General features: G+C 44.4%; 1 protein-coding gene across 2 annotated transcripts in view; it reads right to left on the bottom strand.

The window, feature by feature from the left end:
- pard3bb (par-3 family cell polarity regulator beta b) overlaps nt 1–17,229 on the bottom strand; it is a 416,753-nt gene that overhangs the window by 292,760 nt on the left and 106,764 nt on the right. The window lies entirely within an intron of this gene.

Genomic DNA, 17,229 nt, shown 5'->3' with positions numbered 1-17,229 from the left:
GCGAGCTTCTCTGGTCTCCCAAACTACGTTTTGTCACGAAAACAAACGTGAGAAGTGACGAGGGGTTTGATGAAACCACGTCCAAAAATGCACGTCAACAAGTAGCGAGCGATCAAAGTTTGTGCGCTGATGTGCAGCGTAAATCAAGGAGGAAAAAATAAATGAATCTGAGTGGATTTGGCAACGTGAACAGCAGGGATTGTTCTATAGTGAGTTGGAGGTTAATAAATATTGTTTGCAATGCAGCGTGGGTGTTTTGTAGAGAACGATCAGGTCAGAAATACTGTATAACGTGTGTGCTGATGTATTCTGATATAAACTATATTACATTACGCCCCTTGTCCCACCTTTTACACTCCTCCCCTGCGTTTCCCCTCACCCCATATCTTGCGTTCTCATTGGCTGTTCGACACCGCACTCATTGCCAGTCGGGCAACTCACACTGAGATATTTGACATGCTAGATATCTCTCTTCGGTCGCCGAGTGCTCGGCGAGCCGCTCGGATCGAGTTGTTGAGTAGTTCACACATAGCGATTAAGAGCCGAGTTTCAATCACCGAGCGAACGCTGAGTTGCTCCTGAGCCGGCAAATCAAGCGCTGACCAGTCAGCGAGCGAAAATCAGGGCGAAAACACACTAGCACACCAGAGCTGAGATCCCGAACACATCGTATCGAATCTCAGATCTGCCATCCGACTGGGCTGGCGGCTACATGAACAACGATTGGCTGTTGTTCATAGGGTAGGATAAAGCCGGATAGGGACCTAATAACTGAGGCAACTACGACCTTTGCTGGCTAAGACTCGAGGGATAATGCAGATCAGGGTGTGGCTCTCCGTGCACAATGCTGATCCGCATATGAACTCGCCTCGTGCAGGTGTGTTGGTCTCGCTCTCCTCAATCAAGGCGGGGATCAGCACCATCTTCATATTCATATCCGTACAGCAGAGTTTTAAGAATCGTTCACATAAGTATGAGATGTCGAGTGTGTTGTGAAATAAACCCTTCTGGTGTTGACGGATATTAGAAAACTGTGGGCGCGGCCACGTCTCATTTCACTGTGTCCACAGTCCCGTCTCGTTAAGAGATTGGCAGCTGCACTCTGGAGGCTAAACCAACAACGATAAACAGTAGCACGACACCCACCCACTCAGAAGCCAAGGCGAGGCATTAACAATGACATGAATATAGATAGCACCACTCCAGCGTCCTTATTAATGGGGCGTGAAGACAGCACGGCAACTTTTTAAAAAATTAAAAGCAGACGTTCGACGGGGCCCTACGAGCAGCACCATGACGATTCGTTTTAATTAGCGTCTCCCGCCTGCAATTGATCATTCTTTCACATTTACTAATTAGCCCAGGCTGTGTAAACCATGCCTTAGTGATATTTCTCATCAGAGTAAAGAATGGATTCATCTAGACGGAGGCAGACGATCTGACGGAACATATGTCTGCCGGTTTACTCGCTCTTGCAGGATGATCTACCTGCGTTGACCCCCTTCTAATGAACGACGTGTCGAGAGCGAACGAGAACCCGACGCCCGCCGAGACGGAGATAACGCCGAAGACAATGCAGGCGCGAAGAAGTAAAGCAAACGACCTGCCCCGCTAATGCGTACCGTGTGTGTACGTGTGTGTGTGTGTGTGTGTCCTGGGCTGAAATTTAGCATCCCACTTCACAATAAACAGCTATTAGGTTCATGCACACAATAACAGATAGGTCCATTCACTCTCATTTCTATGGCCCTTTGATGATAATTATAGGAGAAGGTTTAGGCCGAGGGTGTCGAAAATGTATTTCAATGGGACGCCGGCTGTATAATTAGCATAAAATTCGGCGCGCCATACAGCTATGATTTGTGTGGGCTAATAATGCAAACACCTGAAATTTTGGGGAGAAATCATTAGCGTTCGCATTAGCGCCTGCGTTTGGCAAATTGTCCAAATTAAAACGCAATTACCACAATGGACATCCTACGCTCTAGTATCTGCTGTTTACTGTTTACTGCCCTAATAGCTTTTTATCAGAGGCAGAGTATTTTCCATAGTTTCTATATTCTATATTAGCAGTCCGGGTCCTTTCCGTGTAGAGTTTTGCATGTTCTCCCCGTGTCTGCGTGGGTTTCCTCCGGGAGCTCCGGTTTCCTCACACAGTCCAAAGACCGTCATGTTTTACACTTTGGTTACATTCATGACAGGAACGGTAGTTACTCATTACACAAGATTCATCAGTTCACAAGTTTAATATCAAACACAGTCATGGACAGTTTTGTATCTCCAGTTCACCTCACTTGCACGTCTTTGGACTGTGGGAGGAAACCGGAGCTCCCGGAGGAAACCCACACAGACACGGGGAGAACATGCAAACTCCACACAGGGAGATCTCTACCTGGGGATCGAACCCAGGACCTTCTTGCTGTGAGGCAACAGTGCTACCCACCGTGCCGCCCGGAGTGGTGAACGTGGTTTCACATAAATAATGAAGCTACCTATATTGCCAAAAGTATTCGCTCGTCTGCCTTCACACTCATATGAACTTGAGTGACTGACTCCCTTTGCAACTATAACAGCTTCGACTCTTCTGGGAAGGCTTTCCACAAGGTTTAGGAGTGTGTTTATGGGAATTTTTGACCATTCTTCCAGAAGCGCATTTGTGAGGTCAGACACTGATGTTGGACGAGAAGGCCTAGCTCACAGTCTCCGCTCTAATTAATCCCAAAGGTGTTCTATCGGGTTGAGGTCAGGACTTGCTTTGTGCACTGGTGTGCAGTCATGTTGGAACAGGAAGGGGCCATCCCCAAACTGTTCCCACAAATTTGGGAGCATGAAATTGTCCAAAATCTCTTGGTACGCTGAAGCATTAAGAGTTCCTTTCACTGGAACTAAGGGGCCGAGCCCGACTCCTGAAAAACACCCCACACCATAATCCCCCCCTCCACCAAACTTTACACTCGGCACAATACAGTCAGACAGGTACCGTTCTCCTGGCAACCGCCAAACCCAGACTCGTCCATCCGACGCTTTGCATTGCGCTCGGTGATGTGAGGCTTGGATGCAGCTGCTCGGTCATGGAGACCCGTTCCATGAAGCTCTACACACTGTTCTTGAGCTCATCTGAAGGCCACATGAAGTTTGGAGGTCTGTAGCGATCGACTCTGCAGAAAGTTGGTGACCTCTGCGCACTATGTTCCTCAGCATCCGCTGACCCGCTCTGTCATTTTACGTGGCTACCACTTCATGGCCGAGTTGCTGTCGTTCCCAATCGCTTCCACTTTGTTATAATAGCACTGACAGTCGACTGTGGAATATTTAGTAGTGAGGAAATTTCACGACTGGACTTGTTGCACAGGTGGCATCACGGTACCACGCTGGAATTCACTGAGCTCCTGAGAGCGACTCGTTCTCTCACTAATGTTTGTAGAAGCAGTGAAGCAGTCTGCATGCCTAGGTGCTTGGTTTTATACATACGTGGCCATGGAAGTGATTTGAACACCTGAATTCAATGATTTGGATGGGTGAGTGAATACTTTTGGCAATATAGTGTATAGTAATAAAGCCAGATGTGTTTACAGGGTCTGTTTTATTTGTGTGTCCTTTACAAAATAAAATAATATGGCATTTATTTGGGGGCAGAGGAAGGTGGACGATGTTACAGTGGGTGTAACATTTGTTTACTATTTCAGAGCATAACAGCATCCTCAACATCCGTGACATCTATTCATATTTATTATTTTTTATATGGTATACATGCACACTTACCAAGCACTTTATTAGGTACACCAAACTGATTCGTAGCTGTATTGATTATTTAATAATCTACACCTATAAAACAGGTAAACCTTTGTAATTGTAAGTATACAATTACTGACTGTATTCTATCTGTTGCACTGTAAACTCTATGACCTCCCTGTCCATTAAAAGTGTACGTACCTCTAATTTCATCTAGAGTGTTTTTGTTTTCCTGACAGCTGATTAATCACTATAACAGAGAGATCTCTCCCGCCTCTGTGTACCAGACTGAAACAGTAATATAAGAAACACATTAGAAGTTACAGTAACTACACGAGACTCTGACTATTAAACCCCAGAGATGAGAGATATGGAAAATACTCCCAGAGCAATTAGCAGCAGCAGAAATCCTCCCACAGGATAAAAGCACTAATAACAGCAGAAGCAGCTCAACACCAACAAATAACGCTGCACATCACAACCGCGTCCCTACTGGCCTGGGCGTGTGAGGTCTTGTAGCGCTGATCCCGTCACTGGATCCTCAAATAAACAGTAATCTTTATAGTTACAGGGAGGAGGGGTGAGTATTTATCCACCAGATAGATAGGTGGGTGAGGGAATGGATGGATGGATGAATTAATGGATGGATGAATTAATGGATGGATGGATGGATGGATGGATGGATTGGGCGGGTGAGTGAGTGGATGAATTAATGAATTAATGAATAAATAAATAAATGGATGGATGGACAGACAGACAGATGGATGGATGGGGTGGGTGAACGAGTGGATGGATGAGTTAATGGATAGATGGTTGAATGGATGGATAATAGAATAAATGGATGGATGACTGAATGAATGAATGAATAAATGAATTAATAAATAGATGGATGGATGGATGCATGAATGGATGGATGGATAAATAAATAGATGGATAGATTGGGTGGATGAGTAAATGGATAGATGGATGGATGAATAAATGGATGGATTAGTGCATGGATGAATAAATGGATGAATGAATTAATGGATAGATACATAGATGACTAGATGGGTAGATGGATGGACAAATGAATAGATGGATGGATGGATGGATAGATGGGTGGGTGGTTGGACGGACAGACGCATGGATTGACGGACAGACGCATGGATTGACGGACGGATGATGGATGAATGGATGGATAAATAGATGGATGGATGAAAAAGAGGATGGATGGAAGGATTAGTGGATGGGTTAATTAATGAATAGATGGATGGATGGATTGACGGATGGATGGATGGACGGACGAATGGACGGAGGATGGATGGTTGGATTGACGGATGGATAAATAGATGGATGAACGAAGGGATGGATGGATTGACAGATGGATGGATGGATGAAAAAGAGGATGGATGGATGGATGTATAAGTGGATGGATGGATGGACTAGTGGATGGGTTAATTAATGAATAGATGGATGGATGGATGGATTGACGGATGGATAAATAGATGGATTGACAGATGGATGGATGGATGGACGGACGGAGGATGGATGGATGGACGGACGGAGGATGGATGGATGGATGTATAAGTGGATGGCTGGATTAGTGGATGGATGGATTGATGGACTAGTGGATGGATGGATTGATGGACTAGTGGATGGATGGATTGATGGACTAGTGGATGGGTTAATTAATTAATGAATAGATGGATGGATGGATGGGGGTTTTTTTTGCGGACTTGGTTCTCACAGCAGCAAATTAATAAAAAGTTTCTGGTTTTTTAAACACCTTTACAATTAAAGTAAAATATTAAAATAAAACAAATGTAATAAACACACATGTTTATAAAACTAATCAAATGGAAATGAAAGAATATGAAGTGCTTCATTATTGAAAAGGTGAAAGACTTTTATAAATGAAGTGCTGATTAAAACCAGCCAGTATAAATACGACACTGTTTCCGATAACGTCCACCAAAGTGATTCAAACTCTCCGTGTGATGTGAGCAGTATTTTTCCACCGGATCTTTAAAATCCCGCCGCAGAAGCCGAGCTGTCGGCCCGGTTATTTCTCCTCCAAAGGCCAAGTGACAATCTGAACGATTCCTCAGACCTATTAGCACAATTCCTCTCAATTTCTCCCCCGTCTCTCGGTCTGAGGCGGCTGCGAGTGCATTAGTGAGCTGCAACACCATCATTTCTCAGACCCCGCCGTCTGTGACTGACACGCCGTCGCACCGGCAGCTGAGGGGGGGAGACGGGGTGCGAGGAGGAGAACAAAACGCTGAAGATGGATGAAGAAACCGCAAAGAGAAGTCGTATTTATTTATTTATTTATTAGGGTTTTAACGTCATGTTTTTCACTTTGGTTACATTTATGACACGACAGGTAGTTACTGGTTACCCATGATTCATCAGTTCACAAGTTTAATATCAAACACAGTCATGGACAATTTTGTATCTCCAGTTCACCTCACTTGCACGTCTTTGGACTGTGGGAGGAAACACACACAGACAAGGGGAGAACATGCAAACCACACAGAAAGGACCCGGACCGTCCCACCTGGGAATCGAACCCAGGACCTGCTTGCTGTGAGGCGACAGTGCTACTCACTTATCCACCGTGCCGCCCCGACTTCCAGTTTAATAGTAGTTTAATATTATTAATTACAGAGTTTGTCTTATTGCACAGTTTGGCACTCGTACGGTCAGGACCGATCAGGCATAACATTATGACCACCTTCCTAACATTGTGTCGTGTTTGCTGACAAAACAGCCCTGACCCATCGAGGCATGGACTCCACTAGACCCCTGAAGGTGTGCTGTGGTATCTGGCACCAAGATGTCGGCAGCAGATCCTTTAACTTGGACTTGTTTGTCCAGCACGTCCCGCAGATGCTCGATTGGATTGAGATCTGGGGAATTTGGAGGTCAAGTCAACACCTCAGACTCCTTGTTGTGCTCCTCAAACCGTTCCTGAAGCATTTTAGCTTCGTGGCAGGGTGCATCATCCTGCAGAAAGAGGCCACAGCCATCAGGGAATAAGGGTGGACATGGTCCGCAACGATGCTTAGGTAGGTGCTACATGTCAAAGTAACATCCACATAGATGGCAGGACCCGAGGTTTCCCAGCAGAACATCGCCCAAAGCATCACACTGCCTCCGCCGGCCTGCCTTCTTCCCATAGCGCATCCTGGTGCCATGTGTTCCCCATTTAAGCGACTCGTACGCACCCGGCCATCCACGTGATGTGAAAGAAAACGTGCAAGAGCTGCAGTTTTGGAGATGCTCTGACCCGGTCGTCTAGCCATCACAATTTGGACCTCGTCAAACTCACTCAGATCCTCACGCTCGCCCATTTTTCCTGCTTCTAACATCAACTTTGAGGATCAAATGTTCACTTGCTGCCTAATATATCCCCCCCACTAACAGGTGCCGTGATGAAGAGATAATCAGTGTTACTCACTTTACCTGTCAGTGGTCATAATGTTATGCCTCGTCGGTGTAAGCATCTGCCAAATGACCAAATGTAAATTTAATGTAAATACAACTAAATAAATAACAATAATAAGACGATGGACGTTATGGTGAGGAAAGCATCAGGTTGTATAAGGTAAAACCTGTTTTCAGCTCCACAAAATGACTCAAAGTTTCAAGCGAAGTTCATTTCAAGTCCATTTAAAAGGTTCTTGTTCTCCTCTGTGCCAGGATTTAGACAACAATATGGACTAAAACCCCGTCATTACGTTAACGGCCTCCCAGCCACCCACACCAAAGCTTCAGGTACAACCGCCGACGCTCATCACACAGCACGGAAACGTACAAACGTACAGAGCTTTATGAGACTGAACTCTGGAGACTTTGACACTGGTAATTTCACTGCCATAAAAAAGCCATGAAAGATTGTGAATATAAAAAAGCCAGAGAACCAACCAGTCCAGGCAGTGACGTGTTAATGGTACTGTGAAGCGTGTAATTTCCGTGTCTGGTTTACAGGCTTTAGCGTGTGTATCGTCCCCTTAGTGCTAAAGGAAACCGACTAACTTCATCTATCATCTCTCACTACCACCAGTGTGAAAAATCCCAGTCCTGTTCTCACATGCTTCTGTTCTAATGCAAAACAGTTTGATGGTTGTCCATCCAATTTTTACATATATTTGTTTGAGAAGTGCATGTCATGGCAGTCCAATTCACCTCACTATCGATGTCTATCTGTCTGTCTGTCTGTCTGTCTGTCTGTGTCTGTGGTCTATCTGTCTGTCTATCTGTCTCTGTCTGTCTGTCTGTATCTATCTATCATCTATCTATCTATCTATCTATCTATCTATCTATCTATCTATCTATCTATCTATCTACTGTATCTGTCTATCCATCTGTCTATATATGTCTGTCTGTCTGTAGTCTGTCTATCTATCTATCTATCTCTCTCTCTCTCTCTCTGTCTGTCTGTCTGTCTGTCTGTCTGTATATCTATCTATCTATCTATCTATCTATCTATCTCTGTCTGTCTGTCTGTCTGTCTGTCTATCTATCTATCTATGTCTGTCTGTCTGTCTGTCTGTATATCTGTCTATCTATCTGTCTATATACAGTGTATCACAAAAGTGAGTACACCCCTCACATTTCTGCAGATATTTAAGTATATCTTTTCATGGGACAACACTGACAAAATGATACTTTGACACAATGAAAAGTAGTCTGTGTGCAGCTTATATAACAGTGTAAATTTATTCTTCCCTCAAAATAACTCAATATACAGCCATTAATGTCTAAACCACCGGCAACAAAAGTGAGTACACCCCTTAGTGAAAGTTCCTGAAGTGTCAATATTTTGTGTGGCCACCATTATTTCCCAGAACTGCCTTAACTCTCCTGGGCATGGAGTTTACCCGAGCTTCACAGGTTGCCACTGGAATGCTTTTCCACTCCTCCATGACGACATCACGGAGCTGGCGGATATTCGAGACTTTGCGCTCCTCCACCTTCCGCTTGAGGATGCCCCAAAGATGTTCTATTGGGTTTAGGTCTGGAGACATGCTTGGCCAGTCCATCACCTTTACCCTCAGCCTCTTCAATAAAGCAGTGGTCGTCTTAGAGGTGTGTTTGGGGTCATTATCATGCTGGAACACTGCCCTGCGACCCAGTTTCCGGAGGGAGGGGATCATGCTCTGCTTCAGTATTTCACAGTACATATTGGAGTTCATGTGTCCCTCAATGAAATGTAACTCCCCAACACCTGCTGCACTCATGCAGCCCCAGACCATGGCATTCCCACCACCATGCTTGACTGTAGGCATGACACACTTATCTTTGTACTCCTCACCTGATTGCCGCCACACATGCTTGAGACCATCTGAACCAAACAAATTAATCTTGGTCTCATCAGACCATAGGACATGGTTCCAGTAATCCATGTCCTTTGTTGACATGTCTTCAGCAAACTGTTTGTGGGCTTTCTTGTGTAGAGACTTCAGAAGAGTCTTCCTTCTGGGGTGACAGCCATGCAGACCAATTTGATGTAGTGTGCGGCGTATGGTCTGAGCACTGACAGGCTGACCCCCCACCTTTTCAATCTCTGCAGCAATGCTGACAGCACTCCTGCGCCTATCGTTCAAAGACAGCAGTTGGATGTGACGCTGAGCACATGCACTCAGCTTCTTTGGACGACCAACGCGAGGTCTGTTCTGAGTGGACCCTGCTCTTTTAAAACGCTGGATGATCTTGGCCACTGTGCTGCAGCTCAGTTTCAGGGTGTTGGCAATCTTCTTGTAGCCTTGGCCATCTTCATGTAGCGCAACAATTCGTCTTTTAAGATCCTCAGAGAGTTCTTTGCCATGAGGTGCCATGTTGGAACTTTCAGTGACCAGTATGAGAGAGTGTGAGAGCTGTACTACTAAATTGAACACACCTGCTCACTATGCACACCTGAGACCTAGTAACACTAACAAATCACATGACATTTTGGAGGGAAAATGACAAGCAGTGCTCAATTTGGACATTTAGGGGTGTAGTCTCTTAGGGGTGTACTCACTTTTGTTGCCGGTGGTTTAGACATTAATGGCTGTATATTGAGTTATTTTGAGGGAAGAATAAATTTACACTGTTATATAAGCTGCACACAGACTACTTTTCATTGTGTCAAAGTGTCATTTTGTCAGTGTTGTCCCATGAAAAGATATACTTAAATATCTGCAGAAATGTGAGGGGTGTACTCACTTTTGTGATACACTGTATGTCTGTCTGTCTGTGTCTGTCTGTCTAGTCTGTATGTCTGTTTATCTATCTGTCTCTGTCTGTCTGTCTGTCTGTCTGTCTGTCTGTCTGTCTATCTGTCTGTCTATCTGTCTCTCTGTCTATCTGTCTGTCTAGAAGAAAAAACAAACATTCACAAAACATCTAAACCCACAAAAAACATTAAAAAATAAGAAATAAATCCTATGACTCATTTAGCACGAACATAAAAACATTCCAAACTGACCAGATGAACCCAAGCGCCTCTGCACAACCCAAGTCATCTCAGATCTCTTACAACAAGGGACCTGATGGCATTTCCAATAAAGAAGATAAAAATAATCTTCTTAGTCATAGTGGTCATAAGATTCTGATGCTGTGTGTGTAAAAAAAATTACTTTTCTCATTTTCAAGCTCTGAAGTGCCAATTTTGAAGCAGAGGCTTCTTGGCAGAAGAATCAAACCGAAAAACTCAACAATTCAACCCTTGTTTAAAACGTCTCTAGATTATTAATTCCCTGTACTGGTCTGCATATGAGCATCTGTTAGCTGTAAATGCAAGCACAAGTCAAGGAATCTGCAGGGCGGCACGGTGGATAAGTGGGTAGCACTGTTGCCTCACAGCAAGGAGGTCCTGGGTTTGATCCCCAGGTGAGGAGTTTGCATGTTCTCCCCGTGTCTGTGTGGGTTTCTTCCGGGTGCTCCGGTTTCCTCCCACAGTCCAAAGACGTGCAAGTGAGGTGAACTGGAGATACAAAATTGTCCATGAGTGTCTACATGCTAAGCTTTGGTCTATTGAGGTCCAGTGCAGGAGAATTATGCAACATTTATTACAAGCAGACTGGATTTAAAACATTAGAGGGGCAACAGAGCGTCCAGAAAGTAATTTTACTCCAGTTCCTTTACTTACTGTTCTTCTATCACACACTAACATTGTGAGAAGGGTTCGTTCTCCCACCGACACACTTTCCTCTCTTTACAGGAGCCTTAATCAGTGAAATGTGCCGGTTTAATTACCCCCATTGGGCTGAGAGACAGGAGGTTGAATTGGTGTTAACTGGAAGAGTGAAGGCAGTTAGATTAGATGCGGTACGGCTATAATTTAAGCTGTTTGACGTTGCATTTTGAACAGAAATAGAAATAAAAAAAGAAATAAGGCGTCAGAACTCTGTAATGTAAAAAAAAACTGTTGTTTTAAAGCTGTAAACAAGGACAGACTGGAGAACTGAAGAATTTGTGACAGTATAGCGAAAAACTGAGCTGTTTAAACATAAATGCAAAAATAAAAGGAGGGATGGAGGGGTGTGGGTTGGGAGAAGAAGGGTGTTGGCGGTACTCCCCTTATTCACATGTTGGCTTGTATATCAGCTGGTATCCGCAAATCATCAAGTATTAACCCATCATCAAAAAAATCTAAAAGGGCAGACAGTCGAGGTTCTACTGGTTCATCCGTCAGTGAGCCAAGCCAATTAGTACTGACCAGAACTCTAGAGCCTGACCTCTCGCTTTCAGAAATGAAGTCAGTCCATTTAAAAACAAAGACTATAAGAGTCTAATCTAAAATTAGGTAATTAGGCAATTAAGGTACTGGACTAGTAATCAGAAGGTCGTTGGTTCAAGCCGTATATATATAAAAATATACACCGATCAGCCTTAACATTAAAACCACCACCTTGTTTCTACACTCACTGTTCATGTTATCAGCTCCACTTACCATATAGAAGCACTTTGTAGTTCTACAATTACTGACTGTAGTCCATCTGTTTCTCTGCATGCTTTGTTAGCCCCCTTTCACCCTGTTCTTCAATGGTCAGGACCCCCACAGGACCACCACAGAGCAGGTATTATTTAGGTGGTGGATCATTCTCAGCACTGCAGTGACACTGACATGGTGGTGGTGTGTTAGTGTGTGTTGTGCTGGTATGGTATTTAAACACCTCACTGTCACTGCTAGACAGAGAATAGTCCACCAACCGAAAATATCCATCCAACAGCGCCCCGTGGGCAGCGTCCTGTGACCACTGATGAAGGTCTAGAAGATGAGCGACTCCAACAGCAGCAATAGATGAGCGATCGTCTCTGACTTTACATCTACAAGGTGGACCAACTAGGTAGGAGTGTCTAATAGTGTGGACAGTGAGTGGACACGGTATTTAAAAACTCCAGCAGCGCTGCTGTGTCTGATCCACTCATACCAGCACAACACACACTAACACACCACCACTATGTCAGTGTCACTGCAGTGCTGAGAATGATCCACCACCTAAATAATACCTGCTCTGTGGTGGTCCTGACCGTTGAAGTAAGTATGTGTAAGAACATACTAACACTACAAACACACAGTACATATGATCCAGCATCTGAGTAATAAGTTAAGAAAATCCCCGTCCAAATTCAAATTCACATCCTGAGTCTCACAGGAACCATCGAGAAACCAATTTGTTATCTAGCTAACACCTACTTAGTCTTGGCTAAGCGACAGCACCGTCAGTAGCTGCTCCGTTCATGTTTTCATGAACGATATGAACCCTAAATTAACTTAGTGTACTGCCAGACTTTACTCGCTCACGTCTGGTGACTGGTGAGGCCTTTATGTACGTCAGAAGCTTCAGGATATTCGACACCGACTGTGAGGCCTTGTGCTGTTTGTGCAGGGACGTTATGATCTTTTAAATGACTAAAACAATCAGCTGGACTTTCCCGTCTAACATCTGAGGTCGGTGGTGAAGTCAGAACATCTGGAGTGTATTATTTAAAGTGTCGAGAACTTGTTCGGTTTTACTGAGAGCTGGAAATGTGCAGTGACAGAGAACTGTACAGCACACACACACACACACACACACACACACACGGGGCAATTTGTAGTAGCCCCAATCGGACTTGCAAAAGGGAACTGGAGCACCCAGAGGAAACCCATGCAGACACAGACCTCTGTTGTTGTGCTGGTATGAGTGGATCAGACACAGCAGCGCTGCTGGAGTTTTTAAATACCGTGTCCACTCACTGTCCACTCTATTAGACACTCCTACCTAGTCGGTCCACCTTGTAGATGTAAAGTCAGAGACGATCGCTCATCTATTGCTGCTGTTTGAGTCGGTCATCTTCTAGACCTTCATCAGTGGTCACAGGACGCTGCTCACGGGGCGCTGTTGGCTGGATATTTTTGGTTGGTGGACTATTCTCAGTCCAGCAGTGACAGGGAGGTGTTTACTCCTCACTGTCACTCATACCAGCACAACACACACTAACACACCACCACCATGTCAGTATCACTGCAGTGCCGAGAATGATCCACCACCGTGGTGGTCCAGACCATTAAAGAACAGCATGGATTGGACTACAGTCAGTAATTGTAGAACTACAAAGTGCTTCTATATGGTAAGTGGAGCTGATGAAATGTAACTGTGGTACAGCCGGAATCCTCTATAATGGTATATTTAAATTTATACCCCTAATTTATCACTCATGCCGTCTGCCGTGCCGGCCACAATAAAGCGAGCGAAAACGGCCAACCTGAACACGCATAATTCCACCGTTTGGATTCGATAGCTCCTCCATATCCGAGCGCATAACCAATTATCTTCGTATCTGCATCTCTGATGTGGTGAAGATGTTATGAGAAAAAACCCCAGCTCACTAAATGCAATAATAACAGAGGACTGAGCTGGCGAGGGTCCTCGACAACATCCACACGCTAGATGAGAAGCTAGATGAAAGAACGGGAAGGGAAAAAGAAAAATGGACCGTCACAGGTGTGGAGAAAGCTCGGCCTAATAACGGCACTAAACAAGCGTCTATTGTGGGCTGAATATCAAACAAAAGAAGAGGAGCCGGGGGAACAAAAGAAGAGACCGAGGGTCTCAAAACAAACACCCAGAGAGAGGAAGAGGAAGACACGGGGGGTGAATCAGGTCGCACGGCGTGGGAGCCCCTCTCTGTGAGAATGTTTTGGGTGGCGTTCCGGAACGCCGGCAGTCCCGTGTGGGGTGAAAACACACCCCGATGTTGGTGTTATGCTGCCCGCTTCACATTCCTGTCACCACAGGAGAGGGTGTTTCCTGAGATTGTTAAGTGAGGAAGGGATAGCGGAGGACAGATAAGTCCCAACACCCCAGATAAAGCTGAAAGACGGGGGGCAGCCGGAGCTTCAGGAGAGGCTTCGGTCGAGTGTGAAGGACCAGACGCATCAGTGATGAGCTTAGATGATCTGATTCTGCAGGAACAACCTTGCTTAGACAAAATAGGGACTCGCACACATTAGACAGGAGCTTTTATTACATCCAAATTTAAATCTATACGCATTATAATGGAGATGGTCTCCTCCCTCCCTGTGCAGCTATAACAGCTACCACTCTTGTTGAAGTCTTTCTACAAGATTTTCATTTGGGATTTTTGCCCATTCATCCAGCATTTGTGAGGTCAAACACTGGTAGACGGGGGGCGCTAGAGAGCAGCACATGGAGTAGACGTGTTTTTCTGGAGCTCCTCCACACTAGAGTTTTAAACTTAAATTTTCATCGTCTCTTACTTTAATTTTTAATATATGAAATCTAATTATTTTCGAACTCGTTTGTTTCACCGAGAACTCGAAATGCCACCTAAAACCTCGAAAGACTCAACAGTTAGCACTGTTAACACTGCTTGACTATGGGGACTAGAGGGCCTGACTTGCAAGGAACTTGACCTGTGCAGGCCAGTCAAGTTCCTCCACACCAAACTCACCCAACCCTGCCTGTATGGCCAGAAGGTTGACGGTTCAAACCCAGCATCTGCCAGCTCACCAGGAAACCCTCGACTGCTTGTTGTGTATGCTGTCTCAATTGTAAGTCGCTTTGGATAAAGGCGTCTGCTAAATGCTGAAAATGTAAATGCCTTTATAGATCTTGCTTTGTGCACTGGGACACAGTCATGCGGAACAGAAGCTGAAGCTTTAAGATTTCCCCTGACTGGAAGTACGAGGTTGAGGCCAACTCTTCGCAGTCAAGCAAGTAATGGTCACCTGACATTCACCAAAAGCAGACTGGTCATCAGACTGCCAGCCTCATAATTCTGGAATAATCTCCCTGCCTCTGTTCGGGATTCAGCCACAGTCTCAATGTTCAAGTCTAGATTGAAAACATTTTGATTTATTCAGTCTTTTGAACCTGGGGGTCCAGGGTCTGGGCAGTCTGGTGCTCTCATGTTTGTCGGTCCCCTAGGACTGTAAATGTCCAAAATGTCTTGGTGTGCTGAAGCTTTAAGATTTCCCCAGACTGGAACAAAAGGGGCTGAGGCCAAACTTTGGAAAAAAGAAAAACCCCACAGAATCAATCCTCCTCCACCAAACATTACAGTTGGCACCACGCGGTCAGACAGGTAACGATCACCTGGCATTCACCAAAATCAGACTGATTTTGGTGAATAAAAAAGAGTGAGTCGTCACGTAAAAGTGAAATGCAGTGTTAGAAAGAAAGGAAGGAAGGAGAGAAGAGAGGAAGGAAAATGAGAGAAGGAAGAAAGCGAGGAAGGGAAGAGAGAAAGAAGGAAGGGAGAGAAAGAAAGAAAGAAAGAAAGAAAGAAAGAAAGAAAGAAAGAAAGAAAGAAAGAAAGAAAGAAAGAAAGAAAGAAAGAAAGAAAGAAAGAAAGAAAGAAAGAAAGAAAGGAGAGAAGGGAGGAAAGAAAGAGAGAAGGAAGAAAGAGAGAAGGAAGGAAGGAAAAGGAGGAAGGAAAGAAGGAAGGAAGACAAGAGAGAGAGAGAGAGAGAGAGAGAGAGAGAGAGAGAGAGAGAGAGAGAGACGAGAGAGAGAGAGAGAGAGAGAGAGAGAGAGAGAGAGAGAGAGAGAAAGAAAGAAAGAAAGAAAGAAAGAAAGAAAGAAAGAAAGAAAGAAAGAAAGAAAGAAAGAAAGAAAGAAAGAAAGAAAGAAAGAAAGAAAGAAAGAAAGAAAGAAAGAAAGGAGAGAAGGGAGGAAAGAAAGAGAGAAGGAAGAAAGAGAGAAGGAAGGAAGGAAAAGGAGGAAGGAAAGAAGGAAGGAAGACAAGAGAGAGAGAGAGAGAGAGAGAGAGAGAGAGAGAGAGAGAGAGAGAGAGAGAGAGAGAGAAAGAAAGAAAGAAAGAAAGAAAGAAAGAAAGAAAGAAAGAAAGAAAGAAAGAAAGAAAGAAAGAAAGAAAGAAAGAAAGAAACAGGAAGGAAGAAAGAAACAGGAAGGAAGAAAGGAAAGAAGGTAGAGAGACAAGAGAGAAGGAAATAATTAAAGAAGGAAGGAAGGAAGAAAGAAAGAAAGAAGGAAGGAAGGAAGACACGAGAGAAGGAAGGAAGGGAAGAAGAACAAAAGAAAAAAACTAAAGAGGAAACAAAGCAGAGCAGAAAGAAGAATGCACCGTGTATTATGATCTACACACAGCTCCTGTAAAAGCTCAGTATGAGAAACATGGTAATCAGGAGAAAAACTCCATCTATTTGGAATCAGGCCATTAGGCAGGACAGTGGGAGAGAGCGTTCACTCCCGGAGACGAATATACAGGACACTCCGCTAACTCGGTTCAGCACCATAAACACATCTGTATATTTGATCAGAACCAGTGCGCTCCGCCTCGCTCCTGACGGGACGCTGTGGCTATCCTTCCTCACTATATACTAATATTAATTTAGCAAAATGATAAAATACACAATAATAAAATACACAAAAGAAATGGGGTGCAGTGAGGAATGCTGGGAAAGACGACGCGTGCTTATTTGACTACGACTAACGGCTTCCCTGAAACTCATCTCTTTGATAAATAGTGGAATAACCACACCGGCTCCTTTATAAACTTCAAACTCATTCATTTTAGGAGCTACACCTACCATACAGATAAACCTAGTGTGTATATACAATTACTGCAGCTCATCAGCCACGTCTACCTCTTCTGTTAATAAAAAGGACCACCAGAGGACCCCTATTTATTTATTTAACTGATGTTTTTGGTTGTTTTGGGGAAACGGGCGAGTCTGAGCACTGTATAAACACTAACACTGTACTGACTCGGGTCGTGTGTGCTGCTCTGGAGCGTACAGATCCCTGAAACTGTATAAATCAACATTGCTAATTCGTCACCCCGGGTCTCTGGGTTATTTAAAGGAAGCCTAAACATCAGTGCAGCACAGTGTTATTCCTCAATCAGTAAGATAGGCAAGCCAGTGTGGTTACCTTGCAAAGACCCCCCACACACACAAACACACACACCGCCTTTTATTTAGGGTCCAGGAGGAAGCATTGGTCTATGATTATAAGTTGGTACATTGGCGGATTGAGTAGCTGGTGCGGTGACCAC

Source organism: Trichomycterus rosablanca, chromosome 12 (genome assembly GCF_030014385.1).
Source record: "Trichomycterus rosablanca isolate fTriRos1 chromosome 12, fTriRos1.hap1, whole genome shotgun sequence".
In the NCBI taxonomy this organism is placed as follows: domain Eukaryota; kingdom Metazoa; phylum Chordata; class Actinopteri; order Siluriformes; family Trichomycteridae; genus Trichomycterus; species Trichomycterus rosablanca.
Note: the sequence above shows the minus strand (reverse complement) of the source record. Positions and strands in the feature narration are given on the sequence as shown.